General features: G+C 35.1%; 1 protein-coding gene across 2 annotated transcripts in view; it reads left to right on the top strand.

Annotated features, from left to right (window-relative positions):
* Positions 1-14461, top strand: part of CA8 (carbonic anhydrase 8) — a 97417-nt gene extending 82956 nt beyond the window's left edge. For both annotated transcript variants that reach the window (XM_024251642.3, XM_024251640.3), the window contains one exon: positions 8596-14461. The gene's annotated coding sequence lies outside the window, so the exon portion shown is untranslated. The remainder of the gene's footprint in view (positions 1-8595) is intronic.
* Positions 14462-16912: the final 2451 nt, after the last annotated feature.

Genomic DNA, 16912 nt, shown 5'->3' with positions numbered 1-16912 from the left:
CTTACAACACACCAGGGATTACAGGAGAAGGAAGAAAAATGTGACTCATTGTAGTGTGTAAAACAGTTTTTCTAATTAGTTTAGTGCTAATTGAGATGGAGAAAGTGTCAAAGTATCCTAACACAGGTTTTACTTCTGAATAACTGTAAAAGCTAAGTTTAGCATTTTATAATATTACCAATTTCTATGATTTATCCTTGAGTTTTGATCAAAGCTTATTTATTCATTGTAAGTTACACATATTAGTGAGTGATGGGAACAAAAAGAACAAATGCTTTTTTATATTTCAGACATGATGCAGTATTTTGTCTCATTTAATCCTCATAACAATCCTGTGAGGCGCGTATTTTTATTTTTCATTTTAGAGATAAAGAAACTGAGGCTGAGAGGCGTTGAGTAACTTGCTGAAGGTCACAGCCAGTAAAGTGCAGAGCAAGAATTCAGACCCAAGTGGGCCCCACTCCCAATGCTGAGCTCTTTTCACGACACCACATTTCACAACAGCAAAGTGCAGAACATTATGCACTGGGTTTATTTATCTTTGCCTTCTTATCTTTTGTAGATAAATTCCTAGGAATGACATTCCTGGGAAGAAAGAACACATATGTTTTCATTTTTTCATAACATATTTGCTGAAGTACCCTCTACAAGGGTTATGCTAATTTGTGCTTGCACTGTTGATTGGGTATTTTATAGAAGGCATTTTTGCCATTTTTTTTTTTACCAATCGTTCAATATACTCTACATCTCTTTCTCATCTTTTTACTCTTCAGTTTACATCTCCTACCTATTGAAATTGCTGTGGCAAAGGTCACCTTTGATTTCTCTGTTTGCTTTTTGCTTCCTTGTCTCCACATATAGCACATGTTCATAGTAGAATATTCAAACAGTACAGAATAAAATGGAGCAGCAGCAAACGTCTCTCAAACTCTCCTCTTAGTGATAGCATCCCCAGCACTGGGGGTTGTGATGGATATGGAGGCCCTGGAGCACAGCGGGGATGGCTCAGGTTCCATTCAGATTCCACCAGTAATTAGTTGTGTGACCTTGAAAACGTTAACTGATAACTGTCTCTTGTTTCATCACTTAAAAGAAGGCTATAGTGGTATTTACTTCGTAGGGTGGTTGCGAAGATAACAATGAGATAATGCAATTAAAGTGCTTAACATTTTTTTTGTCCACAGTGTAAGGATTCAAAAATGTTACCTTTATCATTATGATTGTCCATTGACCTCTCTTTATATATGTGTCTCATATGGGTACGTAGATATGTAATGTTCCTTATGAGATTATACTGTGCATGCTATTTTTCAATCAGCTTGATGATATATCTTTTCATGTCATTGAATAGTTATTTTTAAAATGGTTTTACATACATTGCTTTTAAGTATATGCCAAAATTTGATGAGCTGTCATCAATAATACTGTGGTTAACTTACCCATTTCCTTAAAAAATTCTTAGAAATGAGATTACTAGGTCAAAGAGTTTTATTGTAATCCATATGCAGATTGCTTTTCCCAAGAGTTCTATGTTTATGTTCCCAGTAACTATGTGTCAGATTACACTTTTCACCTTCACCAGTGTTGAATATTTTAAATTTTTCATCCTTGCCAATCTCATTAAAAATGGCTCCTTACATTATATCATGTCCTGTAAATACTTGGTTCTATTCTTGATTTCTCTATTCTGTTCCATTTATCTGTCTATTCATGGCATCGACCACAATGTATGTGGCGTTAGTGTATATTTCAGTGTTTGGCCAGACAAGACCCTCTTTACTAGTATCTTCTGCAGGATTTTTCTGGCTATTTTTACATGTTTAATTTTTTCAGATAAACCATAAAATCATTTTATCAGAAGGATAGAAATAAAGAGCAAAAGAAAGAGAGGTTGAGAAAAAGAAAATGAAAGACAAAAATAAAAGAGAAAAAGGAATCCTATTAGGATTTTTAATTTGCATTGTATTTATAGAGTGATTAAGGAGAATTAATACCTTACAACATTGAATCTTTATATCAAGGAAAAATGCATAGGTCTATGCTTATTAAAGTTTTTTATGTCTGTCGTGCATTTTATAATTCTCTGTTCTCACAATATTTACTCCAATTTGCATATTTGGGCTCTGGAGTCAGCTTGAGTATGGCTTTTTGGTGAACACAGCACCTCTATTTGCTGTTCCACAACTTGGGCAAACTATTGATTCTCTTTCAGCCCTAGTTTCCTCATCTATGAAGTGGATATAGTAAGAGTTATAACCTCCCAGGGATGTGAGGATTTCATGAGCTATGGTAAAATGCACATCACAGTGCTTTGTGAAGGATTAGCATTAAATGTGAGCAATTACTATTATTATCATTATAGATTTTGACTAGCTATAGATTCTTCCATTGGTTAATTTTTTTATTGAAAAAACAATGGATTAGATTTGTCCCTGGCTTGCTTATTAACCTTTATATAGTTTTCAGTAAGATTTCCACTGATTATTTTGAGTTTTCCAGATAGACACTGATAACACTCAACGATCATGACAGTTTTATCTCCTTCTTTCTGATTTTATTTCATTTCATTATCTAGTACTCCAGAATAATGTTAAATAATTAACAGTAATATCTGGCACCCTTTTAAAAATGTCTCATGTGCTTGGATTTCTGTTTCCAAATCCAGTGGCATGTTTCCCTCTTCTCTTTTGAATCTTCAAAAGTGTTTGACACTCCTGACCCCTTCCACTGTTTCCTTCTCTCACGACCTGATGCTGTCATGAGTGAGAATGTTGAAAAAGAAGGTGTCTATATGCCATTGCTTGTAATGGAAGGGCATTTATTTTTAACCTTCTGTTTGGTGTATGGCAGTATTCTAGGGGCTGAGTGAAAATATAAACATAACCAGAGATCAGCTCTCCCCTGACATAGCTCACAGCCTAGTGTCATGGGTAAATCAGACACACAGCTAACTCCAGGTCAGAGCAGCATGTACAAACTGCCTGAGGAAGTGTTCCACTAGTGTACAGGACAAAGAGCCCCCTCTGAAGAGGAGAGTTCTTATTTCTAGCATGTTGCTGTTTCTTAAAAGACTCTATTTCGGAGATGTTACACTGAATTACTGTACTTAAAGAGGGGTACTTTAGTTAGTTATCAATGAGCTGAGCCAAAATCACTGGAACTTAGATCAGTACTGTGACCTGCAGCAACCTCTGAGGAGTAAGATGTGTGTGAACACGTGATTTTTAAATTTTTGGTAGCTTTTCAGGAAATTCTCCAGTAGTAATTTGCTTTGCACTCATTCCCTTGGGCCTCTTCATAAAAGATAATTCAAGGTTAAGAAAAAGTCATGTGAAAGATGGCATCTGCTATAATTATATTGAAGTAGCTGATGATTTAGAAGACTCCTTAGGATGTGGCCATACTTTGAGGTCATCATTATGAACACTGATCATTGTATAATAGAAAATTTCTCTTTATGAGTAAGCTTCCTTATTATTTAGATATAGATAAATGAATATTTGGAGAAAATCCCAAAGGGAGGAGGTCAGCCTTAATTTTATATATTCAAAGGGTTACTTCTTTAGGTTGTTTTACCAAATAAATTTGTATTATGATTACTAATGTAGTTATTGTAGGAACTTTAGAAAATACACAAAGGCATAAAAATGAACTTCTATTTCAAATAACGACCATCAATTGAAGATAGGCAATTTTGTTTCCACCACAGACTGCATTAAAATAACAGGAAAGAGATTTTTTAAAGTGCATTGCCTCACAAGGATACAGAAAGCAAGAGAGGAGACAACAGCCACAATACTTTGGAAGCTGGAAGCAGATGGTCTTGTAACAGATTTAGCAGATGTGAGGAACAAACCCGTTCACATGATAGAATCTCTCAAATTCCCAGGAATTGGTGGCAACAGACATCATCTGGAAGCTGGAGTAAAAGGAGGCTAAAGACATCTGTATTGGTTGAAAGCTATTTAAGAAGCACTTAATCTCTCAGCCCCCTCCAAAGCCTTGGCGGACTAGAGATACTTGTCTTCTAGAGATGATTAAGAGAGAGACTCTGTACTTGGGGACACAGACACAATTGAGTGAGTAAATAACATCCTCAGACCTCATGTCATCCTCCCATACACTGGCAGAAAGGCCCCTACTCCCCAGATGAAGCTGGAAGTATCTTCTGGGGAGAATCTGACCAGCCCAGGTGACTTCTCTGCAGAAGTGGACCAACGGGCTTATCCAGTGGTGATGGTGTGATAAAGAGGCCTCCACTGTACCCTCCGCCTCCACTCTGGTTTTGCTGTAGTGGTTGTCTGCCAGTCTCAGATATGAACAGTTACAGATATTTGAAGAAGAACTGTAGATGATAGAACCCAAATCAGACAATAAAGTGAGTTAAAAGACATAAATACTTTGTAAGAAGAGAAAAACTGTCAAGAAGTTGTCACTCATATATTTGGAGAGGTAAGGAAAGAAATTGCATTCACAAAAAAAATGGTGCTATTAAGAAAATGAATATTTAGAAAACAGAGCTTTTGGAAACTGAAAGCATGATAGCAGAAACGAGAACTTCTACAGATGAATCAGAAGGCAGAATTGAAAATTCTCAGAAATTACAGCAAAAGGCAAAAAGATGAAAAATACAGTAATGTAAGCAAATTAGAGGACCAGTTTAAGAGGTCTGTCATCCACATAATAAGCTAGAGAGAGAACAGAGAAAGTGGAGGAGAGGAATCAGGCAACAAAATTATCCAAAGCATTTCCCCAGAACTCGTGAGCAAAAATTACAAATGGAAAGAATCCACCGAATTCCCAGCACAGTAGATCTAAAACACACTCACACCAAGACACCATCATTGTGAAACTTCAGAACATGGAGGGAGAAATTCCAGAATGGCAAAAACCAAAGAAACAAACGTCAAAATCAAGGAATCTGGAATTCGAATACCAGACTTCTCAAAAGCAACGCTGGAAGCTAAGGCAGTGAGCATGACCTTCAGAATTCTGAGGGAAAATTACAACCCACCAAATTTCTTACCTAGTCAAACTTTTAACCCAGTGTGTGGTTACAGTAGTCATTTTTAGATATCAAAGCCATCACAAATTTATTTCCCAGAAGCTACTTGATAATGCCACACCAAAATGGAGTAAGCTAAGGAAAAAGATGTGGGATCCAGGAAACAGGAGAGCCAGCAAAGGAGAAAAACCAAGGGGATGAATAAATGCCCAGAATGACAGTGGAATGAGATCATAGGCAAACCAGGCAGTCAGTCCAGATGTGAGCAGGTGAGAAGGTTCTAGATGAGCTTTCTTCAGGAATGGTGAAGTTGATACAATGCATGATATATCTTCACTTCTTGAGAGGAGAGTTAGGCAATGGGTAGGTATTTGTGCATTGAATCAATTATGAGCACATAGAACACTTAGGTGGAAAAACCCAAGGTATTTATCACTCCAGAGAAAACAAAATGTTGTGCAGGAAAGAAAAATTAACACATGTAGTTCACCTCTGAATACTTTTACATCATTACAATAATAGAAGTTGCATAATTGGTTCAACCAAATTTACTATATAGCTATATTTGGAGGATGGGGTGATGGGAAGATGGGAAGGGTTCATATGGGGTGGTGTGTGTGTGCGTGTGTGTGCGCGCATGATGTTGACAGGAGGAAAGGGTCAAATCTTCATTCTCCATAGGAAAAATTTATACATAATACTGAAACAAAATTGAACGGTAGCAATACAATCATGCCATTTAGCTCTCTAGTGTTAATCAGCTAAAAGAGTTAAGGAGAAGGAAATTGGTGACACATAGGACAAGGGACTGATAGTTTCATAACAAACATTTAAAAACTTTAAGTCTTTATATGCATGCCTAATTTTGATACAAATAAAATTATCAGTTACTACTGTCATTTTGTTGCACTTATTTATGCATGCACGCACACATTTTCTGAGTGCTTTGGGTCAGGTGTTGGGCTGGAGCTTGGGAATACAGAACAGATGAGACCAAGCATTACTTTATCCTATGAAAACTTTCTCTAAAACACTGAAAAGTAAACTTCCAACACATGGCATAAAAATAATTGGCCATACTTCACATTTATGTTGGAGCACAGTATTGTAGTTTAATTTTTAGCTAGTGAGATGATTTTAAAATCAACCAAAAATATTACTCATAGTACTATGCTCAGCACATGATATCTGCTGTCATTACAGACCCACACATTCCCTAAGAAATAGATATTATCTGAGTCTCAGAAGGGGCAAGTAAATTGCCTAAAATCTTACAGCAAATTGGATAGAAGAGCTGGGATTTGGACTTGGTTCTCCCTCATTCTAAATCCATACCCCAGATTGTGATTGATTGAAACATTTTTTCAGTTAATCTGGTATTTGCAGTAAACAAGATCAAGTGCACATTTTTGAGGCAGGTAAAGCTAATATAAAGATCATCCTCAGAGAGACTTGGCATAGGTAGGTGTCATTTCTTTGAAAAATATCTAAGTAAGAAAAGCTCAATAGCATAGGGTATTGAGTTTCCCCATGTGAGGGAGATTTTAACTAAGTGAGTGTGCAAATTCACCAGCAGATTCTACACATAGGTAAATTAGAATTCATTCAGCATTTACGAAGAACCTCCTGAATCATGCCCTGAGAGCTTCAAAAATGAATAGGACACCAACATGTATGTGCATCTGTTGCACTGTGGATGTATACTAAATGTTAAATTCCGCTTTGGCTTGAGACCTGACCTCGTATGATTAGAATGACTGTGTATTTACCTACCCCTATTTTATTTCATGTTTTGGGCCATGGTAGCTTAATATTTAGAAGGCTGGATATATTCTTTATAGTGAAATTTCATAAACTTAGGATACATGCTTCTCGACCAGCCTCTCCCAAATGAGTTCTGCAGTGCACTGGTCCTCCAAAATGTGTGTTAAATCAAGAGGTGACTGTTCACATATATCTGGAGAATCCTGGATGTAATAACGTCCTCCTTTTGGAGATTTGCAATGCACATCAGCATATTAGAGCCTCTGAAATGGCTTTGAATTAAAGAACCATATTTTAACAGAGTTGATACAGTATTTTTTAACATGGATTCGTTTTTTCAACCAGCTTGTAGTTTTTTTTTTTTGGAACATAGTTTGGGAAACACTGGACCCCAGGTTATTTCCTTTTGCAGGAAATTCATACATTGTGACCTTTAGGCCCCATTAACTCTGAATTGGTGTGATTTTACAGTTTGATAATCAGTTTCATGTCACTTTCTTGAAAAGTGCTAAAAGTATATTTTTAACTATGTGAGGTAATACACATGCTAATTAGCTTGATTTAGCCATTTCACAATGTGTATATATTTTAAAACATTTTGTTGACATGATAAATATCTACAATATTTTCTGTCAATTTCAAAAGATTAAAAAATTTAAAAAGATTTTATTGTGACTATCATATTTGAAATGTAGTTTGGTCCTGGTAGAATGGGAGCAGAAAAAAATATATAGTTTGGAAATACATAACCCAGCATTATAAATATTTTCTAATAAATTTTTCCAGACATTCTATATATTTGTATGTATCTATGTTTATATATGTAGGCATATGTAGAAATGTGTGTGTGTGTATATATATATATATATATATATATATATATATATATATAGTGTGTGTGTGCAGGTGTGTCCACAGATACATATATACTATATATGCATAATTCTGAAATGCTGCATAGTAATATAATTTATTAAGGAAAGGAGGCTATTTTGTTTTATTATTTTTTTCTTTTTTTCCAAAGAACATTGCCCAGAAGGAGGCCATTTAGTTTGTTTCCAGTTTCTTTTTGCAGTGAATATCCTTACACATAGACTCTTTGTGTGATTGGATAATTATATGTCTATTATAAGTTCCTAGAATTCCAAGTCCAAAAGTATATGCGTTCTAAATTTTAATAGAGATTTATTACCTATCTTAGGCAACTAATAAGACTGCAAGTTTCCCACTGCCATTGCTGGCAATGCTAGTTCAACATCAAAAAGTTCAGTATCATTGAACTAAAATCTTAGCTGATGTTGTTTTCCTATATGAGAAGCACATTATTTGTTATCTCAAACAAGTACTATTGTCATATATATATGTATTATATATATTCTGCATTTATTATTTATTTAATAGAATTGTAAGTCATTTGGGAATTAGGAATGAAGGGGTCTGTGTGCTCTTGAGTTACCATCCATCTGTGATTATTATATGTGAAATGAATGACAAGAACTTAAAGCTTTATTTTTATTATTTGACATGATATACATATTTTTTGTTTGTAAAATAGTTCAAGCATTATTTATTTTGGATGAAAGTATTTGTTTCTGTGAAATCCTGCATTAATAGGTCTGCCATAGAAATAAAATTATGGTAAACTTTGTGGAAAAATTGCAGAGATAACAAACTTGAGCACAAAGATATTTTTGAAATTTCCAGGTTTTCTTATGAAATTTTTAGTTTTTACTATCTCTTATACTGTAAAAAGACTTTTCAGTCTGCTGTGGAAGAATATCAGTAACATAATCGATTCTTTTTTTTTTTTTTTTTTTTGCCTAAAGGAGGAAGACAATGGTCCTATAATGCCCTTGGATAAGAAAAGGAAACTTTTGAGCTGCACCTTCAGTTTATCCTCAAAGCCTGCGTTGTTTGTCTTCATCTAATCCCGCTTTGATGGACGTCTGTGATGGTTGCCTGTACACTTACTGAAATGAAATATTAGAAATGGCTGTGTATTCCAAAGAAACCCTATATTATATATCCACATTACTGCTGCTAGGATTCATATTTGCACATACTGTTTATTGCTTATGTGTAGAAGGAATGAAACTAGTTTCCAGAGTTGTTATTAATATGAATATATATCATGTGTTAATATTGAGAAAGGAAAAATACATTCCCAGTGTTCGTAGTTCTTCATTTCCTGTCTCCAACAGAAAATTCGCTCATTTTAGAGCTAGTGTAATTCTTGATAATAAAATAAGAGTTTTGATTAGGAACAGCATAGAGCTTCAAAATGCAAACTGAATGATTAGTAAAATTATGTCTCATTTTATTTTTTCAGCACCCATACCACAATTAATGTTAGGCTGGATTGCCATGGGAAACATTTTTTGGCGTTAATGCAGCAACATAATACTCACTTTAGGTATTACTACATAGTTAAAGGATTTAACTGAATGTATGGATCAAATTATATTTATTTGACATATTCGAAGCTGTGGTTTAATAGGAATTTGAGAAAGGTGTAAGAAATAGGATAAAAAGAAGGTCAGCAGCATGTACCAGGAATAGCTTTACTTTCTATAAATAGAAATATAAATTTAATGGTGTCCTATATTACTTTAGTGTCGTACACTTTGTAAGACTTAAATATTTTATTCTATTGATTCCACTTCTTTGGTATGTCAAGACATTTCTTTAAAGATGACCAACAATATCCTTATTTTAGATGCCACTAGCAGATGTAAGTGTATACTTAGTTGCCGTTAGATGTGACAGAATGAGATAATTTATGTAAAGCAGTAGAGTGCCTGGCACAAAGCAAACAATAAATATTATTGTTATTGTTGTTATAATTGTAAAATGAATGACTTCAAAAACATAGTCCCAGTTTGGAGGGATTTTGTGATGCAGAATATCTAAGTTATAGAAATAGAAGACAGGTGGAATAAGTATATGTTCAGAGTTTTTAGATGTGTTGAGTAGAGATGGTAACAATGGAAGCATTAAATACAAATGAAAATCACACCAGATATCCCTGAAGTTGAAGCAAAGAAAGTTCATCATCTAGTCTTGGGCAGCAAGAGAAAGGACTAGGGTTATGGCAATGTGAGGAAAAGTTGGGGCTTGCTAAGTGTTGAGATCTGTTGGTAGCCCTGGATCACATGGGGTCAGCACTAGGCAGTGCCTCTGAAAGCAGAGAGAGATCCTGGACTTCCCTTGTGTATAACAGTACCTAGTGTCCAACAATGAGGAAATGGTGAAGCATGGTTACAAAACTGTGACAAAAATATTTACATCTACCACTGTTACCACTCACATGCCAAACATTGGCTGCACATGTGTAGCCTTATTTGTAATTAACATCAAAAGATTAGATCTGAAGCCTTCCATAAATGAGAGGCCATTCATATGGCATTGCTGGAACAAAACACTGCACAGGTACCAGCCTCTCCACTCCTGACCGGGTTGGTGCTGAACAGTCAGGGATTGTTCTTGAACTAGACTTCTGATGCTTCTTGCAGTCTCATGTCATCTTTCCCTGAAATACACAAAATAAAGAAATACAATAACAAATAGTAATTAAATGACTTTCAGGATAACATCTAGTTGTTCAGACTTCACTCTTCATAGGTGTGTGTGTGTGTGTGTATGTGTGTTTATGTCTGTATATTGAAGCAATTTGAATTTATTTACTGTATATTTTCTGAGTAAAAGACTGAAACGAACTACTTGGTTCAGATCATGGTGTCCATTGGTGAGATTGTTTGGAGGCTTAATATTCTTTATATGGAAAATCCTTTAATTCCACAGTTAGTTACCTCAGATTCAGAATATGAATACTGTTTATAATACACTTTTGTAGGAATGAATTTGAGAGGTAGTTTGTCAGTAAACAAAAGCACAACAACTAATCTCAAATCTGTTTTGATGGTGTGATAGGAAAGAAAAGTAAAACCTATGTGATGGACCCTGTAATTGGGGCAGGAATCTCCCAAAGAAAAAGTAGGGGAGAATTAATGACAAATGTCATAGATCTTGAAATTTAATTTAGGGTGCATTTTGTTTATGAAACAATTTAATAAGGCAACAAAGTTAAATGATTTTTCATGTAGCTTATACACAGGTAAGTGCCTCTGATTCATGGTAACTAACGTACCTGATGGTGTGTAAAGTAATACTGTTGTCAGAAGGTTTGCCAATTAAGATAATTTGAGTTTACTCTTTTTTTGTTGGTTAGTTTAGCTGAAGGCTTGTCAATTTTATTGATTTTTTCAAGGAGCCAAAGTGGATTTTGGGGTTTTCTCTATTGTGTTTCTATTCTCTATGTCATCAAACTCTGCTCAAATCTTACTATTTTCTAACTTCTGCTTGCTCTGTATTTAGTTTGTGTCTTTTCCAGTATTTTAAGGTGGAAGGTTAGGTTATTGATTTGAATTCTTTTTTGAATAAAGGCATTAACAGTTATAAATTTTCCTCTGAGCATTGCTTTAGCTGCATCCAATAAGTTTTGGTATGCCATGTTTTTGTTTTCATTCATCTCAAGGTATTAGAAAATACTTTGCCTTTTAATTTCTTTTTGATGCAATGGTTATTTAGGAGTACATTGTTTAATTTCCACATATTTATGAAGTCCCAAATTTGTTATTGATTTATAATTTTTTTCTGTTGTGGTCAGAAAACATACTTTATATGATCTCAGTCTTAAATTTATTGAGGTTTGCTTTCTGGCTTAGCATATGGTTTATCCTGCAGAATAATCCATGTGTACTTAAGAGTATATATTGTACTGTTGTTGGATGCTATGTTCTATAGATGGCTGTTAGGTCTATAGTGTTGGCCTGTTGTTCAAGTCTTCTATTTCCTTGTTGATATGCCTATTTCTGTCTATTATGAAAGTAGTGTATTGAATTCTCTGACTGTTGTTGAATAATGTCTTCCTTCAATTCTGTCAGTTTTTTTCTACGTTCATTTTGGGACTTTCGTCCTTCTTTATCTCTAGTAACATTTTTTATTTTAATATATACTTTGTCAGATATTAATATAGCTGCCCCAGCTTTCTTATAGTTGCTATTTGTATGATGTATCTTTTTTCATCTTTTCACTTTCAGCTTATTTATATTTTTGAATCTAAAATGTGTCTCCAACTTATAGTTGGATCTTGTTTTTGTTTTTTTGAAATCCAGTCTGACAGTCTCTCTGCCTTTTAATTGGATTATTTAACCCATTTGCATTTAATGTTGTTTATATAGTTGGATTTGTGTCTGCCATTTTACTTTTTGTTTTCTACATGTCTTGTGTCTTTTTGTTGTTGTTCCTTTATTCCTCCTCTATTACTTTTTTTTGAATTAGGTGAATATTTTCTAGTATATTTCAATTGCTTTAATGATTTTTTTCACTTTTTTGAGTATATTTTCGCAGTGGTTGCTAAAGGACACATCATATACTTGTTAATTTATCAGACTCTTTCAGATTTATAATAACTTTATTACAGTGAGTTATTTAGTTACTACTAAATAGCTCTGAACTCTCTTCTCCCTTTTTGTGCTATTATTGTTATACATATTACATCTATACATGCTGTAAACCCAACAATACATTGTTATAATTTTCTATAATTGTATGTATATTAAAGAAGCAAGCAAAGACATGAGAACAAATTATATTTATAGAGTTTCTTCTAGTAAGCTTTTCATTTACCATTTCAGGTTATGTTCATTTTGTCTTGTAAATTTGAGTTACCATCTGGTGTCATGTCTTACTCCAGTACTTCTTTGTTCTTATTTACCTCCTTTGTGTTGTCATTGTCAAATATGTCACATTTGTATATGTTCTGGGTCTAAAGCGTAATTACATGATATTTTATACAATTGCTTTTTAAGAGAAGGAAGAAATGCATTTATACCGTCTTTCATAATTACATAATTACATTTACCAGTGCCTTTGTTTTTTTTTTTGGAATGGATTCAAATTAGTATCTGGAGTCACTTCGTTCCAGGCAGAAGTCCTTTTTTTAGTATATTTTTATATAAGGCAAATCCGATAGGGACAAATCTTTAGTTTTTGTTTATATGGACTATCTTTATTTTACCTTCTTTGAGATAGTTTTGCTAAATATAAAACTCCTGGTGAAAAGTTTCTGTTTTTGTTTTCGTTTTCTCAGCATCTGCTGAGATGCCAGCTATAAAGCTTAATGAGGTTTCCTTCTACAAGACAAATCGTTTTTCTGTTTCTGCTTTCAAAAACAAATGGTTTCCCTCCTGCCCCAGATTTCGTACTATGATGTATCTGGGTGTGAGTCTGTATTTATTCTGCTTGGAATTTGTTGAGCTTCTTGGGTATGTAGATGAATGATTTTTTTTAGAAAAATATTAAATTTGGGATGTTCAAGCCATTATTTCCTTGAATATTCATTTCCACTTCTTTTTCTCTCTCCTTTTCTTCTGGTACTCCCATTATGCATGTATTAATGCACTTAGTAGAGTCTCCTGTTTCTCTGATCTTCTGTTCATTTTTGCCCCATCTTACACCACCCCTCTGGGGCTTTTGTTGTTTTTGATTGTTTATTTGTTCAGTGACTTGGCTGTACTATTTATTTATTTGTGTATTTTTGAGATGGAGTCTCACTTTGTTGCCCAGGCTGGAGTGCAGTGGCGGGATCTCGGCTCACTGCAACCTCCTCTACCTGGGTTTTCTCCTGCCTCAGCTTCCCAAGTAGCTGGCATTACAGGTGCCTACCATCGTGCCCAGCTAATATTTTTGTATTTTTAGTAGAGACGTGCTTTCACCATGTTGACCAGGCTGGTCTTGAACTCCTGACCTCGTGATCCACCCACCTCGGCCTCCCAAAGTGCTGGGATTGCAGGCCTGAGCCACCGCACCCAGCGGCTGTACTATTTTAATTGAGTCTGTTACTCTTGTAGTGTGAACCCTATAATGTGGTTTCTCAGAGAGCACTGCCCTGGGCATGTACACAGTCACTCTGGGATGACAGTAAGTTAGTAGGACTCTCTCTGTATCTTTCCTTGATTTCTCCGCCTAGCTCTTTGCTTCCATTGGTATTACAGCTACCTGTTAGGTTCCACTAATTGCTAGCTAATTATTCTATTGTTTTTGGCAATGCCATGGGACATAAATTGCTCTACATCTGATTCAGTTATATTTGGGCCCTTTTGCAGGATTAGAGATAGAACTTCTGCTCTGTTAGTGGGGATTGGGTAAAGGAAAAGGGCTCATGACCTCTGGGTCACAGCCCCAAGAGATTTAGCCTCTGCAACCTATTAGTATCCCTTGGCTGGGAGCTAAGGGAAGAGGGAGACCCATCTTCTTGATCATATTTCCCAAAGAGTGGAGTTTTAATCTTACTAAGCTGGGTAGAAGAAGGGAGGCAGTGAATTTGTGACTCAAATTTCAAATCAAATACTCTCACTTTTCCTACTGAGATTTAGTAGATTCTCTTGAGTAAATGTTTCTCCATTTGCTACATACCCTTAGGACAGTTTTCAGACACCTATTTATTTATTTATTTTAATTTCCACAGTTTTTTTCACTGGGGAGCAAGTCTGTGGAGATCCTCACACAGGATCTGGATGTAGTTTTCTGTCATTTAAGATAGTACGTTACTCAAAATGTCAGGCTATCAGTCCTTTTGGAATTTTCTCAAGTAAGCATATTTCTCAAAATTTTGTATCATATTATAATTAAGGGTGGGCTCATGCTTTTTGATAGCTTAAAGTTTAAAAGGGAATGCTTAATATGAAAATGAAGTTTACATAACCTAATATTAGTCATTAACTTATTGACTTAATTACTCTGAAATTTTATTTCTATATTTTAACTAAAGACAATTAATTAGAGTGCGCCAATTAATGATTTTTAAGTCTTCACAAACAACTCCAACATGGCACAGTTATAAAACAGACACCTAGAAAAACCTCATTTTCCGTAGAATGCTGTCCTCTTGTTTCTATTAAAACATATTAATATAGCAAATATTGATTGATGAAAAGCAGGCTATTAAATATAGTTTATAATCTTGGGTTGTAAATTATGAAGAAGATGAGGCATTATCCACCAATGATGTAATGCAGCCCTAAGGATATGTACAAGGAAATAGTCTTTTCTTTTTTTTATGTTTCCTTCCTTTGTGTGGAGCTGTTTTCCTGTAGCACTTTTGTATGAAACTCTTACCTGGCACTCACTGAGGATGTGAGGTGGTGAGACGTGACTGACCCTTCAAACACTTAGGAAACAACAACACAGAAGCAATGGTTTTTAATTGGAAATCTTGTGCTATATCAGATTTAGATCAAGTTTTGATAAAGCATACTAGAGGTTTTACACTTCAGGTTATACAGAATGCCCATTTAGAAATGATGCTATTGAATTTGAAGAAATTTTTCCATTTCTGAAACTTGAGTGGAGCCTGTGATACAGCTTTTTCCTGCACTGGAGCAGTGGCTGTAGTGAGTCAGTAAAACTTAAGAAAATTCTTAGAGCTGCTCCAAAGATCTAGACTGGTTTGTTTTACACTTTTTGGATCTGATTCATTTCCAGGATAACTGTATTGCCATTCCTTTGATGGACTTTAATTGCTTTCAAATTATACTGGAATTCAATCAGCCTCAATAGGAATTTTCCTGTGAAAATATAATAGAATCTGGCCCAAAGGGACTTTTCAAAAATGCAGATCGAAGTTTATACGTTGCATGAAAACATTTTATCTGTTATAACATGAAGATACTTCTTTATGGCATACAGGAAATCTATTGTATTATAGCACAAGACTGGGATGAAAGCTGACCCCTTGCAATTTTAGTCATATTAAATAAATTTTCTTGCAAATGCTTTTTGAACAAATCTCATTTGAATGAAATAATCTCTTAATATGAAACTATAATATACATGATTTCTTTTTCATTTTTTTACTCACTTATGGAAATTATCTTCATATGAAATAGTTCCAGATACTCAAGAAAAATATTTGGAACTCTATTTAAAAAATCACGCTCAAGTCTAGTGAAGTCTCTTATGATGGTTTTGCAGAAAGGGAACTGCCTCCACTCTTAGGCTCAGTAGTCATGATAGCCAAGCTCAGCCTTGTACATACTCAGAAACGGGAAGAAGTTTAAGAAAGACAGGGAGGAGGTAAGTATGAAGCCTGTAATTCCAAAGATTATTTTCTGAGTCCACAGAAAGGAAATGTGAGCACAGTTCTTGTGGGTAAATTGGTCTTCCCAGGAAGAGGAATTAATGCTTCTAGTGCACAAGGAGATTCTTTTCCCTTTTTTTAAAATTTTATTTTTAGAATTAGTATCTTGCTTTGTCTCCCACTCTGCAGTGTAGTGGTATGATCATAGCTCACTGTAGCCTTGAACTCCTGGGTTCAAGAGATTCTTCATGTTAGCTTCTTGAGTGGCTGGGACTATAGGCATGTGTTGCCACACCTGGCTACATTTTAAAAGTTATTTTTAGAAATGGGGTCTTGGTATGTTGCCCAGGCTGGTCTTGAACTCCTGGCCTCAAGCAATCCTTCCCCAGTCTTCCAAATTGCTGGGATTACAGGTGTGAGCCACCACCCTGGCTGACTTTCTCATTTATACAAGTATAAGGTAATGTCTAAGTGGCACTCTGCTGGAGAGATGAGTAGCAGGTGAGCAGTTAACTCCAAGGAACAGTACATCTCACCTAGGTTAGGATTGTTATTACTGTTAGTGCTTGCACAGAACTATGTATTTGAAGTATTTCATGGATATTGATTATACCTGCTATTTCTCAATGTAGTTCTGACCCTCGGGCTCCAGCCTTGTGTTCCTCTGTATCAGAGCCTCCCTGAGAAAGCTATTAAGTCCATTGCTAACTTACACATCTTTGGCAAGAGAACACATATTTTCAGTGCCACCCTGGGAGGCCTTACTTATGGTTACCATCACATGCATTTGTATTTGTCAAATACATGCTTATTATCAAATCATTATACTGTAGAAATGAGTACAAAGGAGACAGACAATGTTTGAGCCAGTAATGTTATTTTTCTTTCTAAATTGTCTTTTAAAAACTGGCCAGATAAGATGACAGAATTGATCAGGGTTTCTTTTCTTCAACTTTTAAGTTCAGGGGTACATGTGCAGGATGTGCAGGTTTGTTACATAGGTA

This window comes from Pongo abelii, chromosome 7 (genome assembly GCF_028885655.2).
Source record: "Pongo abelii isolate AG06213 chromosome 7, NHGRI_mPonAbe1-v2.0_pri, whole genome shotgun sequence".
Classification (NCBI taxonomy): Eukaryota; Metazoa; Chordata; class Mammalia; order Primates; family Hominidae; genus Pongo; species Pongo abelii.
The sequence above is the reverse complement of the archived record's forward strand: the minus strand, read 5'-3'. Positions and strand labels throughout refer to the sequence as shown.